At 36.6% G+C, this 16,919-nt stretch overlaps 1 pseudogene; it reads right to left on the bottom strand.

Moving 5' to 3' along the window:
• Positions 1-857: 857 nt before the first annotated feature.
• Positions 858-2,049, bottom strand: LOC113199624 (methionine adenosyltransferase 2 subunit beta pseudogene; annotated as a pseudogene).
• Between the last annotated feature and the right edge of the window lie 14,870 nt (positions 2,050-16,919).

The following is a 16,919-nucleotide window of genomic DNA, read 5'->3' as shown; positions in this document are numbered from 1 at the left end:
TATTTTTGTGCTGGAATTGAATACAGAGGTGTTCTACCATTGAGCTATATCCCTAGCCCTTTTTATGTTTTACTTTGAGGCAAGGTCTAAGTTACCCAGGCTGACCTTGAACTCATGATCTTCCTGCCTCCCAAATCACTGGAATTACAAGAGTGAGCCACCACACCTGACTGTTAAAGATTTTTATTTTTTTAATTTTTTTTTGCCAGCAGCACATATTTATTATTCATGAGTGGTCAAAGAATTATGAGATCTATTATTATTATAACCACACATATGAAATGTTATTTAGCAACATGGGCTGAAAAGAATAGTTCTATATTTATATTTAAAAATACACATACATACTCTTTCAAATGTTCACCATCACTGCTAGGAAAGCAGGAGGCATCAAACTGCAGAAGTTCCCATATACATAACATATTGAAGTATCTCAAGCATAAAAACTGTACTTAAGTTGCAAAAATAAAGTTTCTTTCTTCAAATATTTTGATCTTCACTCAAGCAAAGCACAAAATGAACACCAATGATTTTTGTATGACTTCACACTTTAATACAATCAACATACGAGTCAACAGCTTAAAAAAAAACCAAACCTGAAAATACAGAACTCGTAGAAATGAACAATGTGTTTCATACAAAATAAGTCTACAGCAGGTCTGATTCATCCTGACTCTAAACATTTAAGAATTATAATTTTATTTCAAACTGCAAATTAAGCCAGAACAAATATGGTAAAAATCATCACTAAATAAAGCATCATTGCCCTGTAGTTTCTTTAGACAATTTCACTAGTGCAAGAGCATCATTTACCTGAAAGATTTTAAGAGTCACAATTAAAGAGTACCCATACATAACTATTTCCTTTTTTCTTTAAAAAGTGCCACAAAATATATACTTTTCATTAAAAAAAATAATATTAAACTAGTGAAAGACTGTCTCGATCTCTTGTCAGTGAGGAAAGGCCAGAGTGATTCCTTGATTCCAATTCGAAGTGGTGTTAGCTGGCCAATGCCCAAGGTCTCCAATTTGGAGCAGTCAAGCCGAGCATTATGTGGACATTGTGCTCCTATGACTGGGCTGTCAGTGATAGGTCTTAAGTGACTGCTGGGGAGGTTGAAGGCATCTTCAATGCACATGCCATTTCATACTTGGTCATCTGTTCATTACCAGACCAATGAAAGGTTCCCTTAATTAATGGGCACAGCATTCTCTTCTCTGCCAGCTGCCAACACACTGTAGCCACATCTTTGACATGTGTGGGAAACCTCTGATACCAATGGTCCATGTTTGCTGACTTGTTGCTGAACTGCACTTTGTCAAACATGACCATCACAGCACTTTCTTCAAGCTTTTCAACGTCTCCATACAGAACAGGAATTCTCAAAACAGCAGCTCCGAAGACTGCCTTTTCTCCTTCTAATTTTGTTTTACCTTACAAATTTAGGGGACTTGGTATGTCTTCCTCACTGTAAGGTGGATCCCTTCCATCAAATAGATAATCTGAGCTAATATAAATGAGAAATGCTCCAATTGCAGCTGCTTCCTTAGCTAAATTCCCAGAAGCATCCACATTAAATTGAGAAGCAGCATCTGGCTGATATTCTACAACATCTGGTCTTCTCTGCTGCACAATGTACTATGACATGAGGCTGAAATTCATGAATGATGTGATGAACTGCATTAGAATTCAACAGATTATTAACCTGTTCAAATTTTGGTCTTGCTCTTCTAAAACCACAACCAACAGCATACCAGTTATTCTGCTGAAATTCTTTGTATACAGCTCTGCCAAGGAGTCCAATGGCATCAGTAATTAGAGCCCGCCTTCTGGGGATGTTTACTTTCTCCCAACCCACCATGCACAATGACCTGCCACCTCCCCAAGCGTGCTGTATCCCACTGACACCCTCTGTCTCTGTGAGAGAAAGTGAAGCTGAAATCAGAGCTGTTTTCCACTCTCTGTTGGCTCACATTGTCAATTTGGAAGAAGCGCCTCATTTGTTGTAAATGTCCAGTTCTTAATCTGTAAAGTGGAGTAAATATCTCTCTGCTTCTGCTCATGGGTATGGTGAGAGGAGGAGGAGTTAATGCAATAATATATGTAAATGAATGAAGTATTTTTTTTGAGAATGATGATTTTTATTAGCAATCAATAAGTTGGAATGCCATGGCTCAGTTGCTGCAGAATAAAGTACTGAGTGACCACTGCCTGTCTGACTGGGAGTTGGTTCTGTTTCCTGAGCATTGCCAGAAGGCAACATTTAGTCAAAGGGGAAAGGTGTGAGGGAGGAGGAATTCAGGCCCTGGGGCAGACACAGGATCAAATTTGGCTTTAGCCAATTAACTAAAGGTGACTTTGGGCAAGTCACTTCAGTTTTTACATCAATGTAATTATAAAAAATGTTGATATTTTTTTATAATTAGAGAACTACTATTTAATTCTGATCTGTATTAAGTGTCCAAAAGGAAACTTCAAATACATACTAAATCCTGATTTCATATCATTTCTAATGTTCAGTATGTTGATGTGCAACATATTTTCTGTCACTTTATGCAAATTCCTCAAAATAGAGAACAAATCATAGTATCCATCCTGACTCTTGTAAGTAGCATACTGCAACAGTTGGTTCCTGTCAGTAAATGATCTTCAATTTTGCTGTTTTGTGTCTGAGTTTGACTACCAGGTTGAAGATTCAACTACTAAGACGTTGGGCTTTAGGAGATGTCCAATTCCTGCCTTGGACTGATGCATTTATTCTGATTTCCATGATGGATTCAGTATAAATAATAATTTCAATTGTTCCACAAATATTTATTGAGCACTGACTCTGTGGGATACTGTTGGATTCTTAGGATATAGATATTAACATGTGGATGATAGAATAAGACATTTCAAAATGCATCTCCTAAGTATTCCTGAAGGACTGAATTGAGAATAAGTCACTTTATGAAGGGATAAAAGCTGAACATTTTTTAAAGAATTGATGGAAGTTTAAAAGTACCCCCCCAAAAATTTGATGAAAGTCATGATCATCAGATTCTGGAAAAATGAAAAGTCCCAAGTTAAGATACACACAAATAAATAAAAGCCTAGATATAGTGAGACTGCTAGGAAACAAAGTAACCTGCAAAACCAATTAAAGACAATAGCTGATGATTAGGCTAACAATAGCTTTACCTAGTATTGCTTTTCAGAAGAAAACTTGAAAGCACTGAATGAAAGTAAACCCTTATAAAATGTAATTTAAGTGGAGGTTGAAATAAAATTTTCAAAGGTTGATAGTTTATCTCTCCCTTACTAAATGACTTCACTTCTTAATCTTTTGGAAGGTTACTGGATTTTATCTCTACCCTTTACTTCAGCCCTTTCTGAAGGAGTTTACCTCTATTTATCTCCCTCTAAGGAGGTGTACTTGAGGAAATTGAATGCTCCAAGGGAGAAGTGAGATACAAAAAGGAAGCATGAGTGAAGAAATTTGAAAACCAAGTTTCAAATACTTAGTTTATAAAATAATTAAAATGACTAGTTTCAAGAGAAAAAAGCAATGTAGAAATATGCAAAAGTTTATTCAAATTAAGAAATTCTAATTATTATTCAGAAGGAAGGAATATCTTAACTTAGAGATTATAACATTTGATATACTTATTAAATAGTTAATGGCAATCTTATGGTACAGAAATTAGTTTCCAAACCAGCAGAAGTTTAAAAAGGAATAAAAACCCAAGTATCCTCTTTCTCTTCTTTGTATCCCAAAAAGAATGGATAGGAAGAAGAAGGAGAAGATACTCAGCAAAACAAAAAACAACTCCACAACTAAATTTTGAATATAAATAGAATGAAAAAGTTAATTAAATTAAAAGACAATTTGCCAGAATGGGTTTTATCTCTTTTAATAAGAAGAACTACTAAAGCCAGGAATGGTGGCAGATGCCTGTAATCCCAGTGACATGGGAGGCTGACACAGCAGAATTGCAAGTTCAAAGCCAGCCTCTGCAACCAACCAAATTGTTACTAGTGACTTAATCAAAATAATCTGGGTGTCTCTCAGGATCCAACCTAGGTGTCCCTCAATAGATGAATGGATAAAGAAAACGTGGTATATATACTCAATGGAATATTACTCAACTTTAAAGAAGAGTGAGATTATGGCATTTGCCAGTAAATGGTTGGAGTTGGAGAATTATCATGCTTAGCGAAATAAGCCAGTCCCACAAAACCAAAGGCCAAATATTTTCTCTAATATAGAATGCTAATTCACAATAAGGTGGGGGGCACTAGGGAAGAATAGTGTTACCTTAGATTAGGTAGAGGGAAGTGATGGGAGAGGGGGAGTTGGGGATAGGAAAGATAGTAGAATGAAACAGACATTATTACTCTATGTATATATGTGACTACATGACCAATATGATTCTCGACATGTACACTCGGAAAAATGAGAAATTATATCCCAGCTATGTATTTCAAAGTGCATAAATGTATTTTACTGTCATGTATAACTAATTAAAACAAAAAATTTAAAAAATAATCTGGGGACTACTGGCTAGAAATCTGGAAGAAAAAAAAAGTGGACCCCTCTTTATTGTAGTAGGCAGAATTTGAAATGTTCCTTAAGATCTTTGTTCAGTGTTACTCTTATGATTGTGTTATGTGTTTTATGTGGCCAAACTGACCTCAAGTAGAGAGATTATCATGGCTTATTTGTATGTTTCAGTGAAATCACATAAACCCTCAGAAGAGTAGTAGCAGAAGTCAATTCAGAGTTTAGGAGCTGCAGGAGATGCTCTAATGTGGATGATGAAGGAGAAACTACCATATGTGGAAAGGGCCATGTGACAGGGGATGAGGGTTAGAAGAGCCCCTTTAAAGACTGAGAAGAGCCCATCTCCTGACAAACAGGAAATGGGGACCTCTGACATCTGCAAAGAGCTAAATTCTTCCAAGACTGTGAGTGAACTTGGAAAATAGATTCTCCCAAATGCATCTTTGATGTTCCCTTGATTTTAGATTAGTGAAATCTTGAGCAAATATTTTAGTCCAGACTGAACCCTGAGTTCTGTTAAGCTGTCCTGGACTTCTGACTCAGAAAACTGAGATATAATATTTGAATTGTTTAAAGCTGATAAATTTATGACAATTTTGATAGCAACAACTCAAGACTAATAAAATCCATTATGCCAAAATAAATTCCATATGTATTGATGATGAATATGAATATGAAGATTAAAACTTTCTTCAACAAATTATAATAAATAAAATATAAGTCAAAATACAAAAAAAATCTGGGTGAATATTCATGATACATGAGAGCCCATTAATCTGATATTTAAAAATTTAAATATTTGCACAAAAATCAACCATAAGTTTTATAGTCGTAATCTCACCAATAAAAAAGGAACTGAAATTGAAACTATGTAAGTTATCACCTTTTCACTTATATTAACAAACATCAAGTAATTTTTTAATATTAAGGACTATGTACTTTCATTTAATGTTGTTGGTGATATAAATCATTTACTCCTTGAAGAGCAATTTAATGATACCTATCAAAATTTAAAATGCACATACCTGTAGCAACTCCACTTTTTCAAATTTATCCCAAAGATACAACTCATAAAAATGAACATCTATAGACCCACTATCATCCAAAACTCTTAGTATTTTTGAAAGATATTTTGATGCATACAACTGAGTATATCTTGTAACAACTCTAGTAGGAGTTGGGCGTAACAGCCTATAATCAAACAGTTATATATTGGTGAAAAAATACAAATTCACATTAAGTAGTATAAATATTATAAATAGCCTAACATCTGCTCAGCTACAGTTTAGCTGCCAAATAAGCATGCCAAATGAAAATATTTTCAGTTTTGTAAGTTTGGGCCTTGGAATCACAGATAAAAGATGTTAAAATTGAACAAGATTACCTACTGCAGCAGAGTTTTTGTTGTTGTTGTTGTTTTTTTTGTTTTTCCTGTAACAGTAAATGAGTAGAAAGAACTTAAACTTTTTATCCCAGCCTCTAGGTACTGAATAAATAATGGTATCATATTCACAAAATGTATTAAAAGTATTAAAGTAATAAAAGTATTAAAAAGAGTGAGAAAAGGCTGGGATAGGTATATGTGGATTGTGGATTAAGTGAATAAAACCCAGATACTGTGAAATGTGTCTTTTTGTTTTCATTTGTATCACACACACACTCACACTTGCACATACATGAGCACACACATACACATACCCCACACTCATATATTTACATATATGCAGTGAAAAACCAGCCTCTACCTCAGAGCAAATCCTCTTCAAGGAAGGGGGTGTGGCCCTTGTCCTTGGAAAGACCCACAGAGCGCTCCTAGGCACCTACCCACCCTGCTGAGTTGTTTACCTACAAATAACTGGAGAGATCTGCGGAGCCAGGTGTCCCTGAATCAGTCAGATCAGGCTAGATGAGGACCCATAGCAACCCCCTAACAACCACCAATCAGCATGAGACAGGGAAAATACCTGGGATGCCAGATGACCCTCCCAGTAGTTTATGGTGGTTGATAACATGTTGGGAAACCATGTAGTACAGCATGTACACCCCTCGTGGCTTAAACCAATCAATTCAAAAGAATCCCCCTCTTGTACTAACCAATCACCCCTACCCAACTTGTTCTTGCCAGTGAATGTGCTAATCATGTTTTAGAGTTGTTTTATGATTTTCCCGTGGTGTGTGATGATTTGCTAAGAGATGCTATGATGTATGTGAAGTCCCTGCCTTCCCCAAAGAGTGTATAAAACTGCTGCAAACCCTGGGCTCGGGGCCTCCCAGCGTCACCAGTTGCTGTGTGTGCGTGGAGGACCGAGCTAGCTCGCGATTAACACCTCTTTGCTGCTTACATGGATCTTGGTCTCTGGTGGTCTTTTGGGGGTCCCGAATTTGAGCATAACAGCAGATTCTGGAAGAACCTATGAGAAAACAGGGTTTTGTGACAGTGAAAGTTGTTGCTCTGGGAAGATAAATTAACCAATGAATGAGCTTTTCATTGTATTATTCTTTTATTAAATTTGTAGTTTGTATGTTTTATTGTAATTTAATTGTCCTAGCAATTTTTTTTTCCAAAATGAAAAATATGCAGAATTTTAAATGGTTAGTTCAGGTTTAGTACTCCAAGTCTCCAACATTGGAGTTGCTGCCTTCCCCAGGAAAGATTTTGAAAAGATGGTCCTGAGAAGCAGAAAGAAAGGTTATAGAGGTTCAATTTTTAAGCATAAGCAGCTGAAGTAGATGGCCTGTTTTACCCCATGTTATGGTATAGATAGGAGCTATCTCCCCCAAAACCCAAAGTGTGAGAAAATGCAAGAAAGTTTAAAGATGAAGTAATTGGGCTATGAGAGTCTTAATTGCTGCATTAATCCCCTACTAGAGGTATTAACTGTAGGCAGGTAGGATGTGGCTGGGGCAGGTGGCTCACTGAGGCATGACATTGGGGTATATATTTTTTCCTGTGAGAGAAATCTCTTTCTGCTTGCTCCTGACCATATCCTGAACTGCTTTTCTCCACTACTCTCTTCTGCCTTAATGTTCTGCCTTACCTTTGGCCCAGAGCAATGGAGCTAGCCATCTATAACTTTTCCTTCTCTAAATTGTTATTGTTGTGTCTTTTGGTTACAGTGACAAAGAAGCTAACACAAATAAAATTGCATACAGTGTAAATACATATAATTTCCAATCAGACTCCAGATTATTTTTTCATTTCAGCCGGTAACTAAAGACACCAAGAGAAATGAAGAGGGCGTTTTTGTTTTTGTTGTTTTTTCATAGCTGACTGCATAGTGAAATGGCAAAGGAGAGAAGAGAGATTGGAACGTGAACTAATGAATGACCTAGTGTGTCGCGACCCCTTGCCCGCAAGGAAGACGCAACTCAGGAATCTTCTTTCAGCAGTTTATTCAGGTCCTTGATACTTTTTCTTCTTTCAGCTGTTTATTCAGGCCTTTGTATTGACATGTCTTTTAGCTTCTACTGCTACTCCTACTACTACTTCTACTGCTACTCCTACTGCCACTACTACTACTGCTACTACTACTGCCACTACTACTACTCCCGTGTGCCCCAGCCTTAATAAAACAGATAAAGCCCCAATGCACAACTGCCACGTGGACTTTTCTCATAGGGTGCCAAGTCACAGCGTTCCAACTCATTCTGATAAGGAGTTGTTTGTCACAGACTACAGGGGAAACCAGCGCCATCTTGTAATGGCGGCCACAGTTCACAGAAACGGCTCACCACACTAGTGGTTTCATTTTTACACTTAAAATGAAGTAAAAGGCCAAACTGAATAATGATTAAAATTTTATTCCCTAGCAAAAACCTCAGGAATAGTTCCAGCTGGGGTGGAAGATGTGAGTGGAAGTGATGGGGAAATTGTAACACTGAGCTAAGTTTTCCTTCCTTCCTTCCTTCCTTCCTTCCTTCCTTCCTTCCTTCCTTCCTTCCTTCCTTCCTTCCCTGCAGTGCCTCTTGGATAACAGGATTCACCCTCATGCCACCACTGGACCAAGTGTTGCTTGCAGAGCTGGAACCCTGTTGGGAGGGGAGAATCCCTATGGGCTCTGATGCTACAGGGCATGACTGAGCTGTGGGATGGACCTCTAAATTAGTCTAGGGAGATAAAAACTCCAATTTGGGAAACTGCTGCCACTGGTGTTTGCTGCACAAGTGTTGAATTTGTTACCCATTGCACTGCTGATGAGGAAGGTAGTTCTAGTTACAGGTGTGGGCAGGTGAGTAGGTGAGCACCTCCCTGTGATCCCTAATAGAAACACTGAACTGAGTGGAGGATCCGTGACTCTGGACCTCAGTGATTGTGGCCTTCTGCTGGACCAAGGCCACTCGGCTCACCTTCTTACCCATTTCTCCCAGCCTAGGGGAACTCAGAGAATGCTCAATTAAGTCAAATATGTCTCCATGGACCTGTGTCTTGCTTTCATGCTGATCCAAGTGATCATCTGTTGTGATAGAGACAGAATGCAGGACTGTTCCAGACATGTGCTGGCATATGTAAGGAGTATACAATCCATTTAAACTCTTCTAGTTCTTACTCAGTTTGTTAATGAGAATTAGTTGGAAGAGAAGCTCTACTTCCTTTGCATTTTCTTTGTCTGCTTTAGCCATCTCATTCAAATTCTTAGGGCAAGTAAGGCTCTCTATAGCATTTGTGACCTGGGCTGTCTCTTACTGAAATAGTAGAACTAGTATTTCTAAGACTCTGGTTGAATTAACCCAACCCCAATTCTTTCAAGACCTCCTCTGTAATAAATCCATAGTGTGAGAACAGAAGATGGTCCAGAGGATCTAGGCAGCAACTAACTCTTTACCTCTCACAGCCCAGAAAAGAAGACCTGACCAGAGAGGTGACAGACAGAGTAAATAAAGCTAAACATTGCACAGTTTGAAACTTGGAGGGACTTGGAGTGTGGTTACTAGAGCCTAAAATAAGGATAGAATTCCTTGACCCAGAATTCTGATCAGGGTAGAGTTAGGGGGAAGGGATAACAGAGAGACAGAAAGAGAAGGAAAGCCCATAAGCTTACTTTTAAAACAACAGCTAGAAAGAACACAGAGCAAGTTAAAATGATACAGAAGCATCAAAGACAGCGAAAGAGATCAAGCAGTTGAATCCAAATGTGGACTAAAAACTGGGCAGTGATTTTGTAGAGTCCACAGCTATCCAGCCTCCTTAGAAGAAATTAAATTAGCACAATTTCTCCCCAGATTAAGGTAGTAACAAATAAAACCAGAGGAAATGCCTCCAAAATGAGCCACATGCCCAGTCCTTTTAATTAATTAATTAATTAATTATTTTGAGACAGAGTCTTGCAAAGTTGCTTAGGGCTTCACTAAGTTACTGAGCCTGGCTTTGAACTTGAGATCCTCCTGCCTAAGGCTCCCACCACATGTTACTATGCCTGGCTTATGTGTTTCTTCTTTTGAGAACTTTCTGTTTAGTTCTTTTGCCCATTTATAGATTGGTCTATATGGGGGGGGGGCATTGAGTCTTTTTTTTTTTTTAGTTTTTTATGTATTCTGGATATTAATCTCCTGTTAAAGGAGTATCTGGCAAAGATTTTTCTTTCAATCTGTGGGCTCTTTCTTTATTCTCCTAATCACTTCCTTTACTGTGCAGAAATTATTTAATTTGATGTGTTCCACCTATTGATTCTTGGTTTCATTTCTTGAGCTTTAGGGGGTCTTGCTGAGGAAGTCAATGCCTTAACCTATATGATGGGGTGCTGATCTGATGTTTTCTTCTTGCAGTTTTAAGGTTTCTGGTTTTTGATTCATTTTGTTTTGACTTCTGCACAGGGTGAAAGATAAGGACCTAAATACATTCTTCTAATATGAATATCCACTTTTATAACACCATCTGTCATAAAGTGTATTTTTTCTCCAACATATGTTTTTGGCACCTTTGTCAAGTATTTGATGGCTGTGTAATTTTAGTTTGTCTCTGTGTTTTCTTACATTGGACTTTATGTCCATTTGATGCAATACCATGCTGTTTTTGTTGCTATAGCTCTGTAGTATAATTTCAGATAAGGTATTGTGATGCCTCCTGCTTTGGCTTTTTTGATTAGTATTGCTTTGGGTATTGTGGGTCTCTTATTCTTCCAAATTAATCTTAGGATTTTTTTCTAGTTTTGTGAAGAATGACATTGGTATTTTGATGGAGATGGCATAGAATCTGTATATTAATTTTGGTAGTATGGCTGTTTTGACAATATTAATTCTGTTTACACAAGAAAATGGGAGGTCTTTCCATCTTATGACGTTGTCTTCAACTTCTTTCTTCAGCATTCTATAGTAGAGATTTTTCACCTCCTGATTAGGTTAATTCTCACATATTTAATTTTTTGAGGCTATTATTAAGGGAGTAGTTTTCCTGCTATCTTTCTCGATGAATTACTATTATAATATAGAAAAGCTATTGATTTGTGTGTATTGATTTTGTATCCTGTTACTCTACTAAATTTATTTATCAGCTCTAGAAATCTGGGAATTTTTGTTTTGTTTTGTTTTCTAGGTATAGGGTTATGTTATCAGCAAACAGTGATAGTTTGACTTCCTCTTTTTCAATTTGTATCTCTTTAATTTCTTTCTCTTGCCTGATTGCCCTGGCTAGGGTTTTGAGAACTACATTGAATATAAGTGGAGAGAATGGATAACTTTGTCTTTTCCTTTATTTTAGAGAAAATGCTTTCAATTTGCCTCCATTCAGTATGATGTTGGCTATAGGTTTGTCATACATATAGAATTTATAATGTTAAGGTAAGTTCCTTCTATCCCTAATTTATCCAGTGTTTTTAGCACAAATAATTGCTGGCTTTTCTGCATCTGTTGAGATGAGCCTGTCATTCTCATCCTTAATTCTGTTTCACTGGTGAATTACATTTATTAATTTGCATATGTTGAACCAGACTTGCATCCCAGGGATGAAAGTCATATTTTCCTAACAGTTTTTGATTACAATTTGATAATATTTTATTAAGAATTTTTGCATCTATGTTCATCAGGGATATTGGTTTGTAGTTTTATTTCCTTGATTCATCTTTGTCTGGTTTTAGTATTAGGGTTATACTGGCTTTATAGAATGTATTTGAGTATTAAGTTTCAGTCTCTTGAGAACATCACTGAATCTCTTAACCCTCCCCCTCCTCTCTGAAGGGAGCCAAGCTGAAGAGCACCAAATTCAAAGGTTTTCTCAACCAATCCCTGCAAGACACAGTGTCAGCTCTCTGTTCCTGAGTCACCCTGCTAATCAGCACCTGCCATGTCCCCTAGTAACCCTTCTAAGCCAAAGCTTGTAAGCATACACTCCCTGCCCTGCCCTCTTCCTCTCTTCCTCTCCTCTCTCTGCTCTCTTCCCTCTTCCTTTCTGCTCTGCTCTGTTTCTCTCTGCCTCTCCTTCCCTTCCAGCAGCCCCTCAATAAAATCTCTTTGTTGACTCTCTGTTTTGAGTGAGTCACTTGCCTTTCACACTGGATACAAAAATTTTAAAGTATTTTAAAAGATAATGACAGCTTGATCATTTAAAGGTTAATATTATGAGATCAACTTCAGAACTAGAACATTTTACCTAAGATTTGTAAAGAGCCCCACTTTACCTGAGATAAGGCTCTGCCTTCCACTTTATAGTGTGTCAGAATGACTCCAAACTAAGCCAAGACTTCAGTTCATTTAAAGTTGTATTCAAAGATTGATTTTATTATAAGATCTCAAACAGGGGATATAATGTATAACTCAGCCAATGCTCAAAATTATATACAAGCTAAATATGTTTTTACTCTTGTTAATTTCACTTTGTATTTTTCTTATAACTAATGCCTATTAATGTTTTGCAGAGGTAATAATTCAAGAACACACAACCTAAATTGAGATATAAAACCATCATCTATGGACAGTAATTGAAAGAAATAAAATTAACTGTAAAGTAATGAACATTAAAGTTAAATTCAAGTACTCTTAGTTTGAGACTGATAAAACTGACTTGCTGAATGTTTAAGGCCAAGGTTTAAAGATGAAGGTTAAAATAAAGGGGCCAAGAAAACCAATATTTGGCTCTTGCCCTCTGAGTCAGCCTGAACCTAGGGAAAAGGGGAAGAGCTTTGCAACCCTGGGCCACTTAACCTCCCAATAAGGGAGATTAATGAGACCACTGGAGAATGGAAAGCCAATCAGTGGGCATGCTGCAAAAGAGGAGGGTCATTGAAAAAAGGAGACCCACCTGATGCTTCCAAGGGAAAGCCACATGGTCAGCAAGACCTTGACCCATCCTAACACAAATGGCACTAGCAGAGCTAAAATGCTGCTCACCAGTTCCCCAAGAGTGTCCCCCAAGGGAACTCAGCTGACTCTTAACAATAGATGGGAGCAAGGTCAGTTTGAGCATCTTGATCTTAAATACCTAGCAAAAGCAGTCAAAACCAAAGCACAGCCATTCTTTACTTGTATTGACTAGGAACATTTTGATCTATTTCTTTTAATTATGGTTATGGAAAATCCCATGAGAATACAAATATGATTAATTACCTTACATTGTTTTGCTAACAGCTCTATTCAGCTTCTGTATGTGTGTGTGTGCTTGCTTGCTTGCTTGCTTGTTGCTATGCCAACCTAACTGCGTGTTTTTTTTTTTTGGTGTGTGTGTGTGTGTGTGTGTGTGTGTGTGTGTGTGTGTGTGTTTGTCTGCCTTTAAATATCCTGAAGTGTTAAAGCTGGGGCTGCTTTCTGGGGAGACAACTTGATCCTGTGAGAAGCAGACCCAACTGGTCAGAATAAAGACTCTTTAATTTAGATAAACTTGGGACTTGGTGAGTTTTCTAAGTAACCCACCCCCACCATACATGTGTTGAAAAGATACCATGAAAAATCAATGAATACCCGTGGACCAGAGTGGGATAGAAGTGGGAAGGGAAAGGGGAGGAATTGTAGAATGATATTGACCAAATTATGCAACGTACATAAATGAATATACCACAGTGAGTGTTATCTTTATGTATATCTATAAAGCACCAATTAAAAATTGAAAATCTACAAATAAATAGAAGAAAGAACAGTGAGTTAGAGAGAGGTGAGTAGGGAGAGAGAGGAGGGAAAGGAATGTGGAAGTACTGGGGACTTAATTGGAGCATGTTATAATTTATCCATGCATGATTATGTCAAAATAAACCCCAACTTTATGTGTAAGTATAATGCACTAATAAAACAAAAAAATCTGGAGTGTGACTGGGACACATGATTTTCATAGTACTAGCCTCAGACTCCAAACATTTAGAGACCACTAACCCTGGATTCCTGTGGCAACACTTTTAAGCAAACTTTGGAACCCACAATGCTATTATTTACCCAAAAACCATAGCAAAGACTTTGAAGTAATCAGGGAAATGAGAGGAGCCAGTGGAAAAAATGAAGAAAGGAGAAAACTTTGTGGTTTTCCAGCTTCACTTGGAAGCTTGGCTTCCTGCACTCTATCTAGAGTTTCACACATGGAAGCAATCATTCATCATGAGCTATATTAAGGCCCCTTTGCCATGTTTGAAAGAAAATACACCTAAGTGTATTTTCTGTCAGAGAACAGCATTTCTTGTGAATTTCTAAAGTTTACAATAGTGACCAATTGCCATGCCTTTGCAAAAGAAATTCCCTTCTTTCATTTTAAGCCCATTTGAAAGTTTTCTCATCCCCCCCCCCCACTAAATTCTTTGTCTCTAGTACCTCATTGCTACACTGAGTTTAGGCACATTTGAGACATAGCTTTTCAAGTCTCACCTTTTCCAAGTCTCACTCTCTTGAATTTTTCTTTGGTTTTTGTCTAACAAGGTTCACGGTATTTTAATCTCATACTACTGTGGCCTTGGCTATTTTGTTCTGAAAAAATATTTAATTCTACAAAAATTTTTATGATAGGGAGAATCTCCCCTTTGCTAAAGATTTATTTCAGCTGGAGAGTCACCCGTCAACTTGTGCTTGAACTGAAACTAACTGCTATTTGTTCTTCTAGAATCTGGCTTCAGCAGATCCAATGAAGACCAATACTTATGTATGCACTTCTCAGATTTTGTTCTTTCTTGTTTGCATGTTAAAATTTTGAATAACTTATGCTGGCTTCTGTGCCTATTGTTTAGTGTTTTTCTCACCTTCCTGGTACTTTGATAAGCACACTCTTTAAAAGTATGTGCTGTAGTAACCTCCCCATTTTTAGTTATTAGATTCTTAAAGTTGGTATGTCAATGCTTTCATATTTAACATCAATCTCTCATTCAATCTGTCTCTATCACCTATAATTCTCTAACACAGGGGTTCTATAATCTTTAAGGAGTAGCTGAAAATGATAGTTGTTATAGGTTCTTTATTTCTTTACAGGTTACCTTTATAGGAAGTGGGGTGGTAGTGGGGAGTCATTTCAGTTAGTCTTTCTTGCTCTTTTTGAATACAGACACTCTTGCTTATCTTGCTGAAAATGAGTTGGAGCTGGGGGAGGTCAGTATTTTATTTGTTCTCTGTTCTTGAGAAGACCTGAAATTTTACTTAAAACACAAATATCAAGAAAGCTTGAGAGCATTTTCCATAAAGGGGGAATAAGGTAATAATAGGATGTTATTTTCTAAAGAGTCTCTTGGCTTTCTTCATAAGAAAGAACCTGGAAATATCTAAACTAAAAAATTTCTGAAGAAAGCTTATGCTATTAGTAGTTGTCAGAATTTGTAAAAACAGAATGATAGATTCAAATACTTCATATACCTTTTATAGAAATTCTTCAGATTACCTTTTTTTCCTTGAATTAAACTCATGATGTGAGTATAGTGAGGGGCCCATTCTTCTAAATATGAATATTTAGTTTTTTCTAGCACCATTTGTTTTAAAGATAATCTTTTCTCCAATCTATGGCTTTGGCACCATTGTCAAGATCAGATGACTCTATCTGTATGGGATTTTCTCTGTGTCTTCTATACTGTACCATTGGTCTACATGTATGTTTTTATGCTATACCATGCAGTTTTTGTTTCTATAGCACTGTAGTATGATTTGAAGATAGATATTGCTATGCCTCCAATATTGTTTTTTTTTCTTTCTTTTTTTTTTTGGTTTAGAATTACTTTGACTATTCTGGGTATTTTATTCTTCCAAATTAATTTTACAACTTTTTTTTTCTAGTTTTGTGAAGAATCATTGGTATTTTGATGGGCATTGAATTGAATCTGTAGTATACTTTTCACATTATGGCCAGTTTGACACTATTAATTCTGCCTACCCAAGAACATGGGAGATCTTTTTATCTCTTAGTGTCTTTTTCAATATTTTTTTCAGTGTTTTATAATTTTTATTATAGACATTTTTTTCTCCTTGGTTAGATTTATCCCTCAGTGGGGTTTTTCTGAGCCTATTATAAATGGATTTCATTCTCAGCAGTTTCATTATTAGTGTATTTAAGAAATACTAATTTTTGTGTGTTGATTTTGTATCCCAGAACTTTGCTGATTTTATCAGTTCTTGAAGTTTTCTGATGGACTTTTTTGTTGTTTGTATATTTTAAGTATAGGATCATATCATCTGCAGATATTGGTAATTTGCCTTCTTTCTTTTCTATTTGTATCCCTTATAATCTTCTCATTCTAAATTTATCTGGATAAAATTTGGAGTAGTATATTTAATAAGAATGGTGTTGATGAAAATCTCTGTGCTGTTTCTGATTCAAGAGGAAATTCTTGCAATTTTTCAACAGTCAGCATGATTGTGGCTTTATAATGTTAAGGTAAGTTCCTTTTTAACCCTAATTTCTTCAGTGTTTTTAACATGAAAAAGTGCTCAAACTTATCAGAGGCCTTTTCTGCATCTATTGATATGGTCATGTGACTTTTGTCTTTAATTCTATGCATATATTGAACAATTCTTATATTCCTGAAATTCAGCTGATTTGATCATGATGTATATTATTCTTAATGTAATTTTGAATAAAAATTGCTAATATTTAATTAAGCATTTTTACATCTCTGTTCATCATGGAAATTAGTCTATAGTTTTCATGCCTTATGTGTCCTTAATCTTTTTTTGTTATCCAGGTGATACTGACTTCTTTTTTTTTTTTTTTTTAAAGAGAGATTGAGAGAGGGAGACAGAGAGAGAATTTTAATATTTATTTTTTAGTTATCGGCGGACACAACATCTTTGTTTTGTATGTGGTGCTGGGGATCGAACCCAGGCCGCACGCATGCCAGGCGAGCACGCTACCGCTTGAGCCAGATCCCCAGCCCAATACTGACTTCTTAGAACCAATTTAGGAGTATTTCCCCATCTTCTATTTTATGTAATAATTTACAAAGCATGAACATTAGTTCTTCTTTAAAAGTCTGGTAGAATTTGTAGGGATTC

This window comes from Urocitellus parryii, chromosome 11, assembly GCF_045843805.1.
Source record: "Urocitellus parryii isolate mUroPar1 chromosome 11, mUroPar1.hap1, whole genome shotgun sequence".
Lineage (NCBI taxonomy): Eukaryota > Metazoa > Chordata > Mammalia > Rodentia > Sciuridae > Urocitellus > Urocitellus parryii.
Note: the sequence above shows the minus strand (reverse complement) of the source record. Positions and strands in the feature narration are given on the sequence as shown.